The following is a 15536-nucleotide window of genomic DNA, read 5'->3' as shown; positions in this document are numbered from 1 at the left end:
GCTGTCTCTCCCACTGGCATTTTGGTGAATCGTCGTCCATGTGTACAGTGTAACGCCGCGCTCTGACGCGGCGTCTCTTTCTGTCCTCGCGGGTGGAACGGGCTACCGATATTCGGAGTGCCGTTCCCCGCGTTTTTTGACTATGCTTTCTGGGAAGCATATATTTCGCTTCCGAACGCGTTACACTTACTTGTAGCCTTTTTTCTTCTTTTGTTGTTGGTGGTAGGTTTTTTGTTGGTCCTTTTGCCTGTCTCCATCCATGTTGTGTCCATCTTGTCATCTTCGTGTTTCTGTCCCAGCATGCTCTGTTTTTCTTTTATACTACTTCCTTTTTCCTATAATGGTCTATGGGCTTTTCCCAATCCATATGGTGTTACTTCCCTTTCCTGTGATGTCACTTCCCTTTTCTCAGTATATAAGTCAGTCAGTCTTGTTCTCCTTGCGTTGCAAACACTTCCTTCTGGTTGTGCTGTTCGCTCCTGTTCTTTGTTCCTGCTTTTTTGCCTTGGGAGATTTTTGCCTGTTCTTTGTTCCTGCTTTTGCCTTGGGAGATTTTTGCCTGTTCTTTGTTCCAGCTTTTGCCTTGGGATATTTTTACCTGTTCCTTTTTTCCTGCCTTTACCCTGGATACTGCCTATTTTTTGTTTCCTGTGGTCAAGTCCTGTTTTTTCTTGTTTTCCTTCAGGAGTTCCTGTTAGAGGTTTTTTCCCCACTGTTGGGGTTTTTTCCCTCTGGGACTCCGTCTGGAGGGTACGGTCTGCTTTGGCGTAGCCTGTCAAGCGGCATCGTGGCTACTAGAAGGGGTCGCCCTTATCTGGGAACATCCAGGACCTGTAGAAGACTTGGGGGGTGATTCTAACATTGGCGGGCGGCGGAGGCCGCCCGCCAATGTTCCCCCTCCAAAATACCGCTCCGCGGTCAAAAGACCGCTGAGGGTATTTTGGGATTTGCCCTGGGCTGGCGGGCAGCCGCCAAAAGGCCGCCCGCCAGCCCAGGGCAAATCGACCTTCCCACGAGGACGCCGGCTCCGAATGGAGCCGGCGTAGTGGGAAGGTGCGAAGGGTGCAGTTGCACCCGTCGCGTATTTCAGTGTCTGCTTTGCAGACACTGAAATACTTTGCGGGGCCCTCTTACGGGGGCCCCTGCAGTGCCCATGCCATGGGCATGGGCACTGCAGGGGCCCCCAGGGGCCCCGCGACACCCCCTACCGCCATCCTGTTCCTGGCGGGCGAACCGCCAGGAACAGGATGGCGGTAGGGGGTGTCAGAATCCCCAAGGCGGCGCAGCATGCTGCGCCGCCTTGGAGGATTCTGACGGGCAGCGGAAAACCGGCGGGAGACCGCCGGTTTTCCTGCACTGACCGCGGCCAAAGCGCCGCGGTCAGAATGCCCTGCGGGGCACCGCCGGCCTGTCAGCGGTGCTCCCGCCGACCCTGGCCCCGGCGGTCTAAGACCGCCGGGGTCAGAATCACCCCCTTGGTGTATTCGCCAATCCGAAATCCAGAGGTGAGAAGTCCAGCGCAGTACGTGACATACAGTGCATCTGTGAGATAATCAATTTAGGGGCAGATTTAAAAGAGAGTGGCATATCGTTCCCAATGCGCCACTTATCTTCCTTCCCCTTACCGCCACCTAACAACACCATAGTTCCACCTTATTTATAATACAGCGCACCATGGCGGTCGTTAGCACAATAACGTCAATTATTTGGGGGGTATAGTAGCGCTTTGCTGCACTAGCGTCAAAAAAAATTATGCTAGTGCAGCAAAACACAGGGAGGCCCATACATTAATATGGCTGCATCATTTTAACGTCTGCTCTGAGCAGGCATTAAAAATGACCGAAAAAATGGCGCAGTGAAATTTTATAAATTTTACTACGCCATTTTGTTGGGCCTCCCTGCTTTGGAACGCCCCCTTTCATACATTATGCCTGACACAGGCATAATGTGGCACGAGGGTTACAAAGTTTCAGAATGCATTCATTGAGCCACTTTGTGAATATGGTGCAGGAGGAGGGCCTACTTAACGATGCTTAGATTAAAAAGATGACGCTAGGATGGCCCATGGCAGCACAGGGGTCTTGTAAATCTGCCCCACAATGTGTAATGGTTCAGAATATTTTAGAGATATAAAATAATTCTTCATGCATTTCAATGTTAACACTGCACAGGATATAGAATGATGTAACAAACAACCAATGGTTGAGGTGAGGGAGAAATACTTTTTTGGGTGTACCCAAAGCTCATTTGATGCACATATTACAGAATGTGTAACAATAGGTCTTGCAGGGAGCTGCACTGTCAAAAAACATACTTAAAAACTGACGACTGGTTTGGTGGTGGTGCAGAATCCAGGCATTCCGGGTCCTGCACATTGGGCCGGATTCAAAAATGTAAATTTACATTTTAGTGTAAGCTTATAACTTTTTTCCAGGTCACAAAGAAATTTAACAAGCAGTATCTTAAATAGTGTGAAATGTCTGACTCCGTACATATAAAAGTAGACAGTCCTAAAGGTTCTACTCCCTAAAAATATTTTGTGAATTGCAAAAAATCATAAACTTACAGTAAAGTGCAAGTTTACTTTTGTGAATCAGGCCCCTTCTGTTCAGCAACACGGAATTACAATGTATGCTCCTATGACATACCACAACATACATGAAAAAAAAATATATTTTATTGTACACACCAAAACAGTCAACAGTGAGAGTTAAATTCACAAGCAGATCAGAAAAGGTTACAATTTTGTGAGGATTTCCTGCCAAAAGCTGTATTTCAGCAGTCCTTCAATAGACATCTTCTATCACTGCCAGAAAGTTTTGCCACAAACACTCAATATGTTCAAAGTTTCATGTGTTTATCTCTGTGCGGTCACCTGCGCATGCCCTCTACTTGGTGGTGGCATGGCATCTGTCACTACTGACCTGGTGTAGAAACTGTGAAAAGACCTTTGAGCCGTTCTTATTTCTTGTTCTAGTTTTACAAAGCGCTACACAACCCTCCAAAGAAGAGCTTCACAGCGCTTGATATAACACACATTAAGAGAAACAAGCATGAAAACAAAATAGATGTTGTGAATTTGGAAAGACGAGTTGTATACACAGGAGAAGGGATGTGACTTTTAGGGTGCACTCTTCCATACCCATACCGGACAAAGGTTCCAAAAGCCAGGTCTTAACAGGTCAAGGGTCACAGAGAGCCCATGGCGGGTGTCTTTGGAACCATTATGTTATTGTTCTCTGATCTGTGCCAAACTCGGGTACTGCAAGGGTTGTTGCCTCCTCAGATGAAGTGTGATTCACCTCCCACTGTCCTTCCTGAACCCTGTGCTGATTGAATGATCACCCTGGAGCCCACCTGCTGGAGGTCCTTTGTCAGCAGTCTAGTGATGCCCCACTCGGCTGCACTCCTGATGAGTTGGTGTTGTTTTATAACAATATGTTCACTGCTGTTCATCTGTACAGATACCTTTGTTTGGCACTGACATGCACTACTCCACATACATTATTTGACCCACAACTTGCACCTCTGACAAATGGTTCTAAGCCTGAAAGAATGCCACGGAAGTTGTATTGAAATATGTGGACTGGCATGCGCACTAACTTGTGTTGTTGTGACTCTATGAATGGGAAGGCCACTAAGACCACAGAGTGGATAATGTTTGCTTGGATGACAAAAGAAAGGCAAATATATTGAAGAAAGTAGAGATAAACAGAGAGTATACGTGTTTAAATGTCTTCTGGTTGGAATTGTGATTAATGCATGGCCCTGATATTGCATCTGCTTCTGGCAGTCGGAAAATGTGGGGGGTCATGGCCAGGCACGCTTTCATGGATTGGACACTAATGCCACAGCTTTGTCCTACAGTGTTGTTTTTATGTACTTGGCAGACTATTCTGAACTGGGCCACCTGTAAGTACCAATGGCACTGATTTCCACAATCTTATCATTTGCATGTATCATAGCTGAGGGAGAGTCAAAGAGCACACAGGAGCCAATGGTGTTTCACCACAATCCCACATTTGTTTTTATTTATAGAACTTTTTTAGGGTGGAGTCAAGAAAAGAGTGAAAAGAAAAAAGGGGAAAAAAACAAGCATTGGAGGAACATTTTCAGGAAGTCGCAAAGGGAAAATTAAAAAAAAAGAGTAAGGAACAAACAGCGGGCCAGATGGACTTGCCCTTGTCTTCCAGGAGGCAAGGGAAGATGAGTGGTGGGGGAGAACAGGGAAAAGGGAGTACTATCCGGGGTCCTACCGCTGTAAAAAATAAACAAGAGCACCTAGCGTGGACACAGGCACGTCAGATCTAGCCTTGGCCACTATATAATTTGCCTACATTTGCTACAGAAGATCTTAGGTGATTCAAGGATCATGCCAGTCACACCCAATCTCTATAACTTATGTGGAACATGTCAGAGTTGTATCCATCCTCTCAAGGGCTACTCTAGGGCATTGAAGGAGATATTGTGACTAGGTCATGGTTAGACTGGATCTCCTAGACTCAGGTCCCTGAGATTTGATTGGGATCACTTTAGGGGGTGCCTAGAACATCTCTCTTGATCTCAGGTTTTATTTATGACCTATCGCTTGGAAGGAAGCCTTATGCTTGGGTTCAAATGCAGGACCACCGAGCTTCACAAAACTGCATAGGATTTCCACAGTGGGAATAGTTCTCTAATTAGCAGAATACTTTTATGCTTCTACGAAGTCTTTTATCAACAGGATTGTGAAAAAACATATCTTGGAAGGATTTTATATTCTAGAAGATATAATTGCAGAAAGGTGTATCTTAACTAATGGGATTGTACCATTTTGGCCACATAGAACATATATAGTGTGACTACCTCTTTAAGGCTTGTAATTGAATTTCTATCTGTATGTAGCAGATGCAAAACCTCTGCAATTTCAAAGCACAGGAAAGCCTGCTTGATGGGTATTTTACCTCCTTTACAATGCTGACACTGTCCTTGAGACGCTTCGATCAACAGTGTTGAATGTACCCAGGAGCCATGATGCGAGGTTCAGTAATGGTCGGCTTGGGTGATGTAGCCTTATGGCAAGATTCAGTTGGCACAACAACCCCTTGTGTAGTCACTTGACCATGTGAAGGAGATCTACAAACCAATACAGCATCCGCTCCAGGGTCATCACAATTATTCTGGTTTTGAATTATCACAATTTAGTCCTAACTTTTGGGATCAGTGAAACTGTTGAAAATGTGTAAATAAATGTCATTGATCATTTGATTTAAAAAAAAAGAGAACTGCACAATATCTTTGGTTTGTAAGCCCTGGATGCAATGTTGCCTCTGTTTCAATCTGTTGTAGCAATAAATAGTATTGAAAGAAAACAGCATGACTGCCCCAATTTATCCCACCTACTAATATATCATCAGGCACTTTTGCAGTCACCAAGGCAAGAGATATCAGCCCGGTGTGTCATGAGTACTCTCGGGTATCACCCACCAGTCAGCTTGTGAAGTGGGACTGATCCAGAGTGGGAGAAATTAATCACAAGTGCAGTAGACACTCAGAGACAATGATGTACGACTCTGGCATTTCCTTATCCCTGTACTAGGAATACTGATCTTCCATGCTCACACACAATCCCCCAAACCCTGGTGGTAGCTTAGTAGAATAATGCATCTGCTGCAGAGATGTGTGCACAACCCCAGTGTCACCAGTTCACACCCTAGCTTCTTGACTCAACCTATTACCTTTCTGAGGTCAATAGCATGCGTACGAATTAGATGACTAATAGTACACCTGGGTTATAGCGCCATGAGACTTAGGTGATGAAGTGATATAGAAGCACCAAGTCGAGAGGTGTGAGAGCAGAAAGCGTCTTTGTGTCCACGTCAAGCTCCACTGTCTTCTAAGCACAGGCCAGCCTGTAATCTGGATGGACGTTCCCCGACGCACCCAATGGAAGGCAAGATTGAGTACTTGTTAAGGGTGCATGGTACCTTAGTAGGCACAGGGAAATTCATATCCTTGGTGTGCACCTTTGCAGGCAGGGCAAAGTTCATATCCTTAGCTTGCAAAGTGGAGCAAGATCCAGTCACCTGTGCTTTTGTGCTGGCACGCGGGCCCCGCGTGCGTCCACTTCCCAATCTCATGTCTCGATCAATGGTCTTTGGCGTCCAGATGTTCTGGGACTGGGTTCTGTGCTGTGTGGTACCCTCCTTGCTCTGAGTACTAGCTCCCTGCTCCATTCCCTCTTCTGTGCTCTGATTGGTCAAGGCCTCACATCCAAGGGTACTGGGTTGCAGGCTCCCCTGGAGCTGGATGGAGGGAGGGCGATTTCGACCCTTGGCGGACTTGGGACGAACTAGGCATCTTCGGGGCTCTGGGTCTTCCTCGCTGTCCCATGGGGTGCAGGCCTGCAGTGACATGTTGTGGGGTACTGACCTCACTCTGGACCTACAAGAAAAAAAAACATGATAGGACAAGTGTCAGTCTTTGATTCTGGAAAATCTGGCTCAGGTCGGTCGTGGGAGGGACATTTACAGGGATTCCCAAACTACTTAGTGCTTGGATAACCCTTTAGGGAATTTTCTCCTTGTAAAACTTCAATTGGCTAAACGAGAGTGACCAGATTTGGAAGGCATGTAGCGCTGGGCTTCATTCGGGGCTTTTATCTGGTTTGGTGCAATTTTTGTGAACTGATTTTGTAGTTATTAAACAAAACACCACAGTTCAAAGTGCATAGGTGCCTTGGGTTTCTATCAGATAGCTGATCGTAGTCAACAGAAACCCTTTTTAAAAAATGAAAACCTGTGCCCTGATTAGTAAATATTTTATAATATTCATGGACAACGTGACAGGCCTACAGTCCTGAACATACACAACTATGATTGGATGATATTGTTGGAGCGAGCACCCACTCATATGAACTACACTCCAAGGTCAGAATGACCTTGATATCTCTGGGGTGACCATGCCAGTGGGGGTGCACAGATTTCCTTCACATTCCAGAGCATCAACACAGGTGACTGACGCGCTGACTGGACCTACTGTGCAAGCTGCCGGGCCATGCCCTGCTCCCGATTCCCAAACTTCTATCACTGAACTTGTTGACATGGCCTTTCCTTTGCATGAAGAACATTAAAATATGGCGCTTCTAAACTTTTACCTACCGTGAACCTTCGCAGTTATGTAGACCCAAGTGGCAGGATGCCCTTTAAGGTATCTGGCACACCATGCCAATTCATAGTGCGCTGGCATGTCCAATGGGGCAAATTCTCCCACAACCGTGCAAAACTACCTGCTAGTCAGGTGAGCACCTTGGGCCAGATTTACAGGGCCCTAGCACCTCCTTGCGCCACATAAGTATAATTTTTTTCAATGCTGAGTGGCTCAACAAGGCAAAAATCTCTGCACCATATTTATAAAGTGCTGCAATGCATGCATTGCGCCTCCTTGCTAACCCCTGTGCCACATTATGGCTGCCCTTGCATCATGTATGGAAGGGGGACATTCTGGCGTTACGAGAACAGCAAAAATGACGCAGTGAAATCTACAAGATTTCATTGCGCTATTTTTGGCGTAATTTTTAACATCTGCTCAGAGCAGGCATTAAAAGGACCCATTGAAATCAATGGGCCTCCTTGCACTTTGGTTCACCAGCGTCAACATTTTGGGTTCTAGTGGAGCAAAGTGCCACAATAGCATCAATAATTTTGACGCTATTGGCCTAACGTGCGCCGTATTGTAAATGGTGTTGTTAGGTGGAGGGGGGGCGCAAGAAAAGTGGCGCATCAGCACTGATGCGGCAGATTTTTGCAAATCTGGGTATCTAAGGCAGCCCTGCTTACCTTTTAGAGGCGCAGGACAGAGAAGGACGGGGGACTTCAGAGCATGTGTGTTAGGGGTTAGCTAACCCAGCACAACACCTGCACCAAGAAACCACCCATTACATCTCAAAGACCAATTTAGTAAAATCAAAACGCATTTTATGATTAAAGTTAGACCAAAACTAGAAAAGTTGAATCAGCCACTGCAAAGTTGTAGTTTCAACGTAACAGTCTGATTACAGATGGATTCTCCATTCTTCATGGGCCCGTGGAGGCTTGTTGCCCCTAGAGGCTTCTGCCCCATACACTCATACATCACAACTCTCAGCTCCAGATTGCCTAGAGCCTTAGTTCAGACCAGAGGGACTGGATAAGAGTCAGCCACCTTGTGCATGCAATCAAAGTTAGGAACCTCCAAACTTCAGAGACTTCCGCTAGGGGTGTCCCGGCTTGCATCTCCATCACATATAGGCTCTCTTTGGTCTTTCCAAATCTGACTAGGCCATTAGACCGCCTCCCCACTCCTTCTCAGGTACCAGCTCAGTCCAAAGTCCTCACATTTTTCAGGACAGACCTCTTTCCAGATACTAATTCACAGACAGTGTGAGTTGTCAATTCGTTTAGTTTCCAACAAAAAATCTTTGCCAAGTACAGTGCAGGACCAGTCACTATTGGTTGGATGATCTGCTTCATATCAAGGGTCTTCTTGGCACTGAGTTAAGGCCACGGGATGTACCAAGATATCAGCATATACTGATCTTTTTGTAGAAGAAAACACACAATGCTTGGTTGGGGGAGGTCACACTCACACCCACAGTTCGGCAGTCTCTCATTCGCTTCCAGGTCCAGCTGCATGTACATTTGAGCATTTGGTGGTCTTTCCTCTGTAATCAAACGCCCTGCTCTGCACTGTCTCTTGAGGGTCTCACTAAGTTTGACTCGGTGTCTTACAGGCCACAAAGTAACCTCCCACCACTTCAGAGGGTCTGTGTCCCAGTCTCGCAGCAGGGGTATGCCTGTGTCAAAGTCTATACTTCGATCTGAAACACCATCACAAATAGCGCCTAGAAGAAGTTGGTGGGAACGTCCTTATTGTGAATCTCCATCCCCAGTTGCTCCCCAGTTTACTACAGGTCCCCCCTCTAAGTCGAAAAACCTGCTGAGTGAATAGTCATCTTAAAGCTTCCAAAAGATTACATTGCTAATGTTCAAACCTGAGCCCTTATTCGGCCCACTTTACACTGATTCTCTTCCCTTGAATAATGAGGCGGGTCTCACCTAAACTGGTTTGCTGACCTTAGATCTAAGACGTCATTGGAGGACTTCGCCCCCAAAACCTGGAACTTCCTCCCCACCAACCTCCGCAAAACCAAAGACTTCCTGCTCTTCAGAAAGAACCTCAAGACATGTTTTTTTTTTTTTTTTTTTTTTTTTTTTTTGTCCTCATAATTATCACCCTTGCTTTGGAAGAGAGAAGAATAGTTCCGAACGAGGGAAACGTAACCCTTAGGACATCCCGTTTGGTCTACGTATTATTATTCTCCCAATCGTATGCCATCAACCAGGATATACTATTTTCCATGAAACCTAGTCTTAAACCAAAGCATCACCCAGTATTGGGTAAGGGGAGTACTAATCATTGGACTAAGTTTGCACAAGGCGGAGACCAGACAGCAACACAGTAATATACAAAAAAAAAAGAAAAAAAAAAAAAAAAAAGGGGGAAAGAAAAGAGAAAAAGGGAAGTAATGAACTATTGGTAGACATTTTCCCAATTCATCCAGAAGTTATCCCTTCTAGAAAGGGGACCTCGTTGTTCCATTATACACATTCGATTTACAGATATTTGCCAATCCTTAGAGCGGGGGGGAAAGGGGTCAACCCATTTACGACAAATTTCTCGCCTAGCCAAGAGTATTAATACAAACAACAAATGCTCCTGATGTGTTGACAGTTTTTGATAATTCATACCCTGTTCGCTGACCCCAAACACCACCATAGAGAGATCCAATTTTACTTTCACATTAAATATTATCTTTAGAGTGTTTCCTATCTCCTCCCAATATTCCCACAACTTTGAACATTGCCAAAACATGTGTATATCGTTTGCCTTATCGTCACCACACCTCGGACAGTTTTTCTGAGTTTTCCCAATAGCTGTTAGTCTAGCCGGCGTCCAGTAAACCCTATGAAGTGTGAACAAGTGGTTTTTCTTCAACTCTGCCGGGCTGGTCGTGAACCACAATTCTGAGCAGGACCTATACCATAAAGATTTCACATCTAGAGTTGGAAAAATCCCCCCCCACTTCAACAAGGGAAGGGATATCCCATCCCTTGTTGCTTCCAACAGAGCATGGTACCACATAGCGACTTCTTTATTAATGATTTTCTGGTTTAATTTTCCTTCCCATATATTCCTTCCTATTTCTCCTGTTTGTTGCGATTTAACCCAACTAGCTATCTGAAGATACTTGAATTTGGAGACTGTCCCTCCAGTCCCTTCATAAAGTGTCGACCAGCTTAACAGTTCTGGTCCTTCCATTATCTGGCCCCATCTTACAATCCCACTCACTCTCAAAGGAATTGATAATTTATCAGTAAGACATTCAGGAGTACCAGGTGAATCCCAAATGGGGGCAGAGCTGCAAAAATAGGGTATCTCTAGCGCTTTCCGAAAGTACATCCAAATGTTGCATGCATGCCTGAGTGTCTTCAAGCGTACCTTCTTGAAGTACTTAGGATGGCCGAATTTATATAGAAAATGATCTGCTCTTTCCTCGAGGTGTGCCGTTAAGGCTTTCCAAGCCGGATCATATTCTGACTTCTTATTCAATAGGTTTCTGATGTTTTTTAATTGAAATGCCAGATAATACTTGAAGAAATCTGGAGACGCAATGCCCCCCCACTCTTTTTTTCTACTCATCTTTTTCCACGAGATCCTTACTCCTTTGGAGGCCCATACAAACGAGGATAAATCCCCCTGTAGTTTTTTAAACCAGCAGTTCTTAAACTCTAATGGAATAGTGTTAAATAAAAAGGTAAATTTTGGGAGAATGCACATCTTCAAAATGTTGGATCTTCCAATTATGGAAAGAGGGAGAGCGGCCCACGTCTTTAGCAATTTTTTGGTTTCTCTGTATGTTATGTTAAAATTTAGTTTAGGTACCTCATTTAGGTCATTTGTTAATCGAATACCCAAATATCTGATCTCTTGTTTGACTAAAGGAGAAGCATAAGTCAAGTTCCAACACATTATTTCTGTCTTTTCTGTGTTTACGCTGTAACCGGAAAATTTACCAAATTGCTCCATCAAAGTATTGAACGCAAGTAGGGTAGAACTAACATCCTTGATGTATAGCATAAGATCATCCGCATATAATGCTACTTTTTTTTCCCAGTCCCCACTTTGAAATGGAATAATTTCCTTACTTAACCGAAGAGAAATTGCCAGAGGCTCAATATATAAATTAAAAAGCAAGGGAGACAATGGACATCCCTGTCGCGTACCCCGCCAAATCCTAAATTCTTGTGATAACTGGCCGTTGACCAGAATTCTCGCTGAGGGGCGTCTATACAATTCCCTGACTGTCCTAACAAAAGGAAATCCCAAGCCTCCTTTTTCCAGCACTAACCTCAAAAAAGACCAATTAACCCGATCGAAAGCCTTTGCTGCATCAAACGTCAGGATCGCCAACAGAGCCTTTTCTTGTTCCGCCAGGTCTATTGCAGCGAATAACTCATGTGTTACATCCTGGAGATACCTCCCTTTCATAAAACCCTTTTGATCCGTGTGAATCAGATTACCTATAGCACTCCCTAATCTCCTGGCTAAAATCCCTGTATACAGTTTGTAATCGGCATTCAACAGGGAGATGGGTCTGTAAGATGCACAAGACATTGGATCCTTACCTGGTTTTAAAACTAGACAAATTATAGCCTCTCTCCAGGATTTAGGCGTCTGAGCCCCCTCAACCAGCATAGAATTAAATAATTCTAATAAAAATGGACTAATAACTTCCCCCAAAACCTTGTACAATTCATTAGGTAGATTGTCTGGACCAGCGGCCTTTCCTTTTTTTAACGCTTTTATGCCTTCAATAAGCTCAGCCTCATTTATTTTACAATTTAATAGGGTCTTTTCGGAATCTTCTAGAGCTGGAAGGTGTAGTTTTTCTAGAAAATCACTAATCGACTCGTCTGAATTAACCAGGCTTTCTGAGTATACGTCTTGGAAAAAAGATACAAATGCCCCCTCAATCTCTTCTTGCTCCACACAAATCTGATTCGTATAGTCCGATTTGACTGCTGAAATATATCTTTTAGAGAGGTCTGACTTAACCTTCCATGCTAGTAGCTTACTGCAACCTTCTCCATATTCATGGTGAGCGTATCGACTAGCTTCCCACTTTATCTTACTACGATTTTCCAAAAAAACCTCTAGCTTAGTCCGAACATTAACCTCTTGACATATCAAGTCCTCTAATAAATTGACCTTCTCTTCTGCTCGTGCTTTATGGATTGCAGCTTGCAAGGTTTTTAGAGATAATTCCATATCTCCCAATTTCTCTTTTTCTTCACGATGTTTGTATATTGCCAGGCTCATAAGCCTCCCTCTAATATAGGCCTTAAAGGTGTCCCAAACACACCATAAACTTGCCGTACCTTGGTTCAAAAGAAAGAAATCTCTTGTGTCTTTTTTTAATGCTTCTACTATAGAGTCGTCTAATAGTATAGCGCGATTAATTATACATCTAATACCCTTATTTACGACCCTGATATCCAAGTGTAATTTTACAGCTGAATGATCTGAGAGGTGTGCAGGATTGTGGGCTACCTTTCTGACCTCTGGGCATAAGCTTTTGTGTATTAAAAAAAAATCTATCCTAGATCTATGCCCATATTTTTTATTGTAAAATGTATATCTGTCTCCTTCGCCTTCTCTGCAGTGCCATATGTCTACCAATCCTAGATCTTGCATGGCTTGTTTCACCTGTGCCCTCATTTTAGGAGAGTTATCCATACCTCGAGGGGTTGACTTATCGTATACAGGGTCTAACAATATGTTGAAATCTCCACCTAGTACCACTGGATATCTAGCTAGAAGTAAAATATTGAATAACTCTTGAAACGGTGTGGGATCATCTAAGTTAGGTCCATAATAGCCTGCCACCGTGACCCAATAGCCAGATGCGCACAGTTCTACCACTACCCATCTCCCTCTAGGGTCAACTTGCACCGATCCTATCCTAAGCTTTATGGATTTTTTGACCAGAACTGCCACGCCTTTTATCACACTAGTTTGGGAGGAGCATACGCTAAGAGAAACCCAATTCAACCGTTTAACCCAGGTCTCCCACTCTGTTTGTTGGAGATGAGTTTCTTGCAATATGATAATCTCCTCTTCCGCCAATCTTAAGTATTCAAAAATCTTCCTCCTCCTGCCTACCACCCTTAAACCATTCACATTCCAGGAAAGAAATTTCAACCTTAAATTCCCATACTTAGACATATCTGTCAGGAGAAAAGGAAAACGTCATGAGCACAGCGCACCCCCCTCCTAGGTAAACAACATATGAGGACTTTCTTATTTTTATCCTTTCAACCCACCTAATCCCCCTAACCCATCCCAAACCCCCACACCCAGTGCCTCCCACCCCCTCCACCAACACCAACACCAACTCCCACCCAAACCCAACCCCCCTACCCTGGGGAACCCTCCCTGATTCTACTAGGATAACCATCCTGTTATCCTAAATTCGAACTCCCCATCGGACGAGATACTTTCCACTAGATCTTATTGTGACGCCTTAATCTGGTCTATGAATGCGCTAACCTCCCCCGGATCTCTCATGTTATACATTTTGTTCTTCCACATGATCCGGAGTGCTGCCGGAAACCTTAGCTGTACGGTAGCCCCAAGAGAACGAAGCTCGCGCATAAATTTTCCCAACTCCCACTGTCTATCTAACGTTGCTTTAGACAAGTCCGATCTTATCCTGAAGGCCCATTCCCCTTTGGAAAAAACACCAACTTTGAGGGCTTCAGACAGAATTTTTTCCTTGATAGAGTACGTATTGAAGTTTATCAGAATCCTCCTAGGATTCTTCCTCCCGGGATTTTTCTTGAACGGATCGCGATGGACTCTTTGAATATCCTCTTCCAAGTTAAACACTGCTGTATTTGGGATAACCTCTTTTATCAAAGCGATCACATAGCCCTTAATATCTTCGCCTTCCAATCCCTCAGGAACACCCAAAAGCCTGATATTATTTCTCCGCATGTTATTTTCCAAAGTCTCTAGTTTGTCCTGTAACAACTTTTCCCCACGTTTTAATTGTGAAATATCATCAGATTGAGCTGCCACCCGCTCCTCATGGGCCGCCACCACAGTCTCGAGTTTACCCATCCGATCTGATAACAAAGTGATTTTATTTTCCAAAGCCTCACATACTTCCCGAATCCTTGTTTGGTTATTTTCTGATGTCTCAAATTTTTCCCTAATCTCTTTAGTAAGAGAGATTAGCAGGGCCTGTACATCCATACCATAAGACATTGTACCTCTGAGAGGGTTACTCTCCACTTCTAACAAAGCCGATACTTTAGAGGAATCCTCTGCCTGTACATCTAGATCCTTGTCTAGTGGATTTAGGGGCGAACGCATAGCCAAACGCATAGCTAAATTTGACCTTTCTAAATCATCTGAGGTTAGTTGACTATTTGCCATATCCTGCGATGGAAAGGTAGTGGTCCGAAAATATCTTGTGATCAATGATTCACTCCTCCCCAGAGGTTCAGGTTGACCTTCCCCCAAGAGAGGGGTAGGAGGGCCCACGGATGACAGAGTTTGATCAGTCCCCTTTAAAGAGACTTCGCCGTGAGTCTTAAATCCAGGGTTTATAACTGCTACAGTCTCTGATGAATAAGTCTGGGGCTTATCATTCACACCCAGGGGGCCGGGCTTACAAGTCCTTGCACCAACCAGGTTTTTGACCTCTGTCCGTACAACCCTGGGGCGGCGTTTGATTGGAGACATGCACCGAGAGGCTCTGCTGGTATCACGTTCTCCTCCCACCCTATTCCTGTTCAGATTACTCCTAGTGGAAAGCCCCGAAATCTCCGGTAAACTCCCACGAAGAGAACAGCGAGAGGTATAAGATCTCCCTCGTCGCACACCCCTCACTGCTTCAGCCCAAATACTGGAATTTAAAGCTTGATTCCAGGGGACCCCCCGACCACCTTTCGCCGAAGCAATTTCGCCCCCCTCCTTGTTCGCCGTGTTTTTAATTAAATCTCCCAACCTGGGGAGAAGCAACGCCGAAACCGCCCTCAAAGCAAAGAGACAGCGCCCAAAGTCAACGACAACAGGGTGTCAACAACAAACCTCCGTGGGTGAGGGTGGTCCCAACAAAAGAAGGGGCTCACAAGGGGAAAAAAAAAAAAAAAAAAAAAAAAATCCCATGCAGACCCAATATGCGATTGTTTACCAAGGATCCAGTATTCCGGTTAATTAACGTTTTATGGCATCATCGGTGTGTACTTCTCATGCAAAAAAAAAAAACAGAGAGCTCCGTCCAGCCCAACACCGAGAAAAAAAAAAAAAATAAAAAAAATAAAACCGCCACCGACAGCCCTCTCCGGTAAGAGGAACTTCCCACCAGGGCGCCAGTCCAGGAGCCCTGCCGCAGCACAATCCCAGTCTCCCCCCCAGTCTCTCCCCCGGCGTCTCTCCTCCAAACCTCC

At 44.8% G+C, this 15536-nt stretch overlaps 1 long non-coding RNA gene across 1 annotated transcript in view; it reads right to left on the bottom strand.

Moving 5' to 3' along the window:
- Nucleotides 1–2659: 2659 nt before the first annotated feature.
- Nucleotides 2660–15536, bottom strand: part of LOC138265332 (uncharacterized) — a 31499-nt gene continuing 18622 nt past the window's right edge. The window contains exon 2 of the long non-coding RNA XR_011199343.1: nt 2660–6423. This is a non-coding gene — a long non-coding RNA (uncharacterized lncRNA). The remainder of the gene's footprint in view (nt 6424–15536) is intronic.

The sequence above is a fragment of the Pleurodeles waltl genome, chromosome 11, assembly GCF_031143425.1.
Source record: "Pleurodeles waltl isolate 20211129_DDA chromosome 11, aPleWal1.hap1.20221129, whole genome shotgun sequence".
Lineage (NCBI taxonomy): Eukaryota > Metazoa > Chordata > Amphibia > Caudata > Salamandridae > Pleurodeles > Pleurodeles waltl.
The sequence above is the reverse complement of the archived record's forward strand: the minus strand, read 5'-3'. Positions and strand labels throughout refer to the sequence as shown.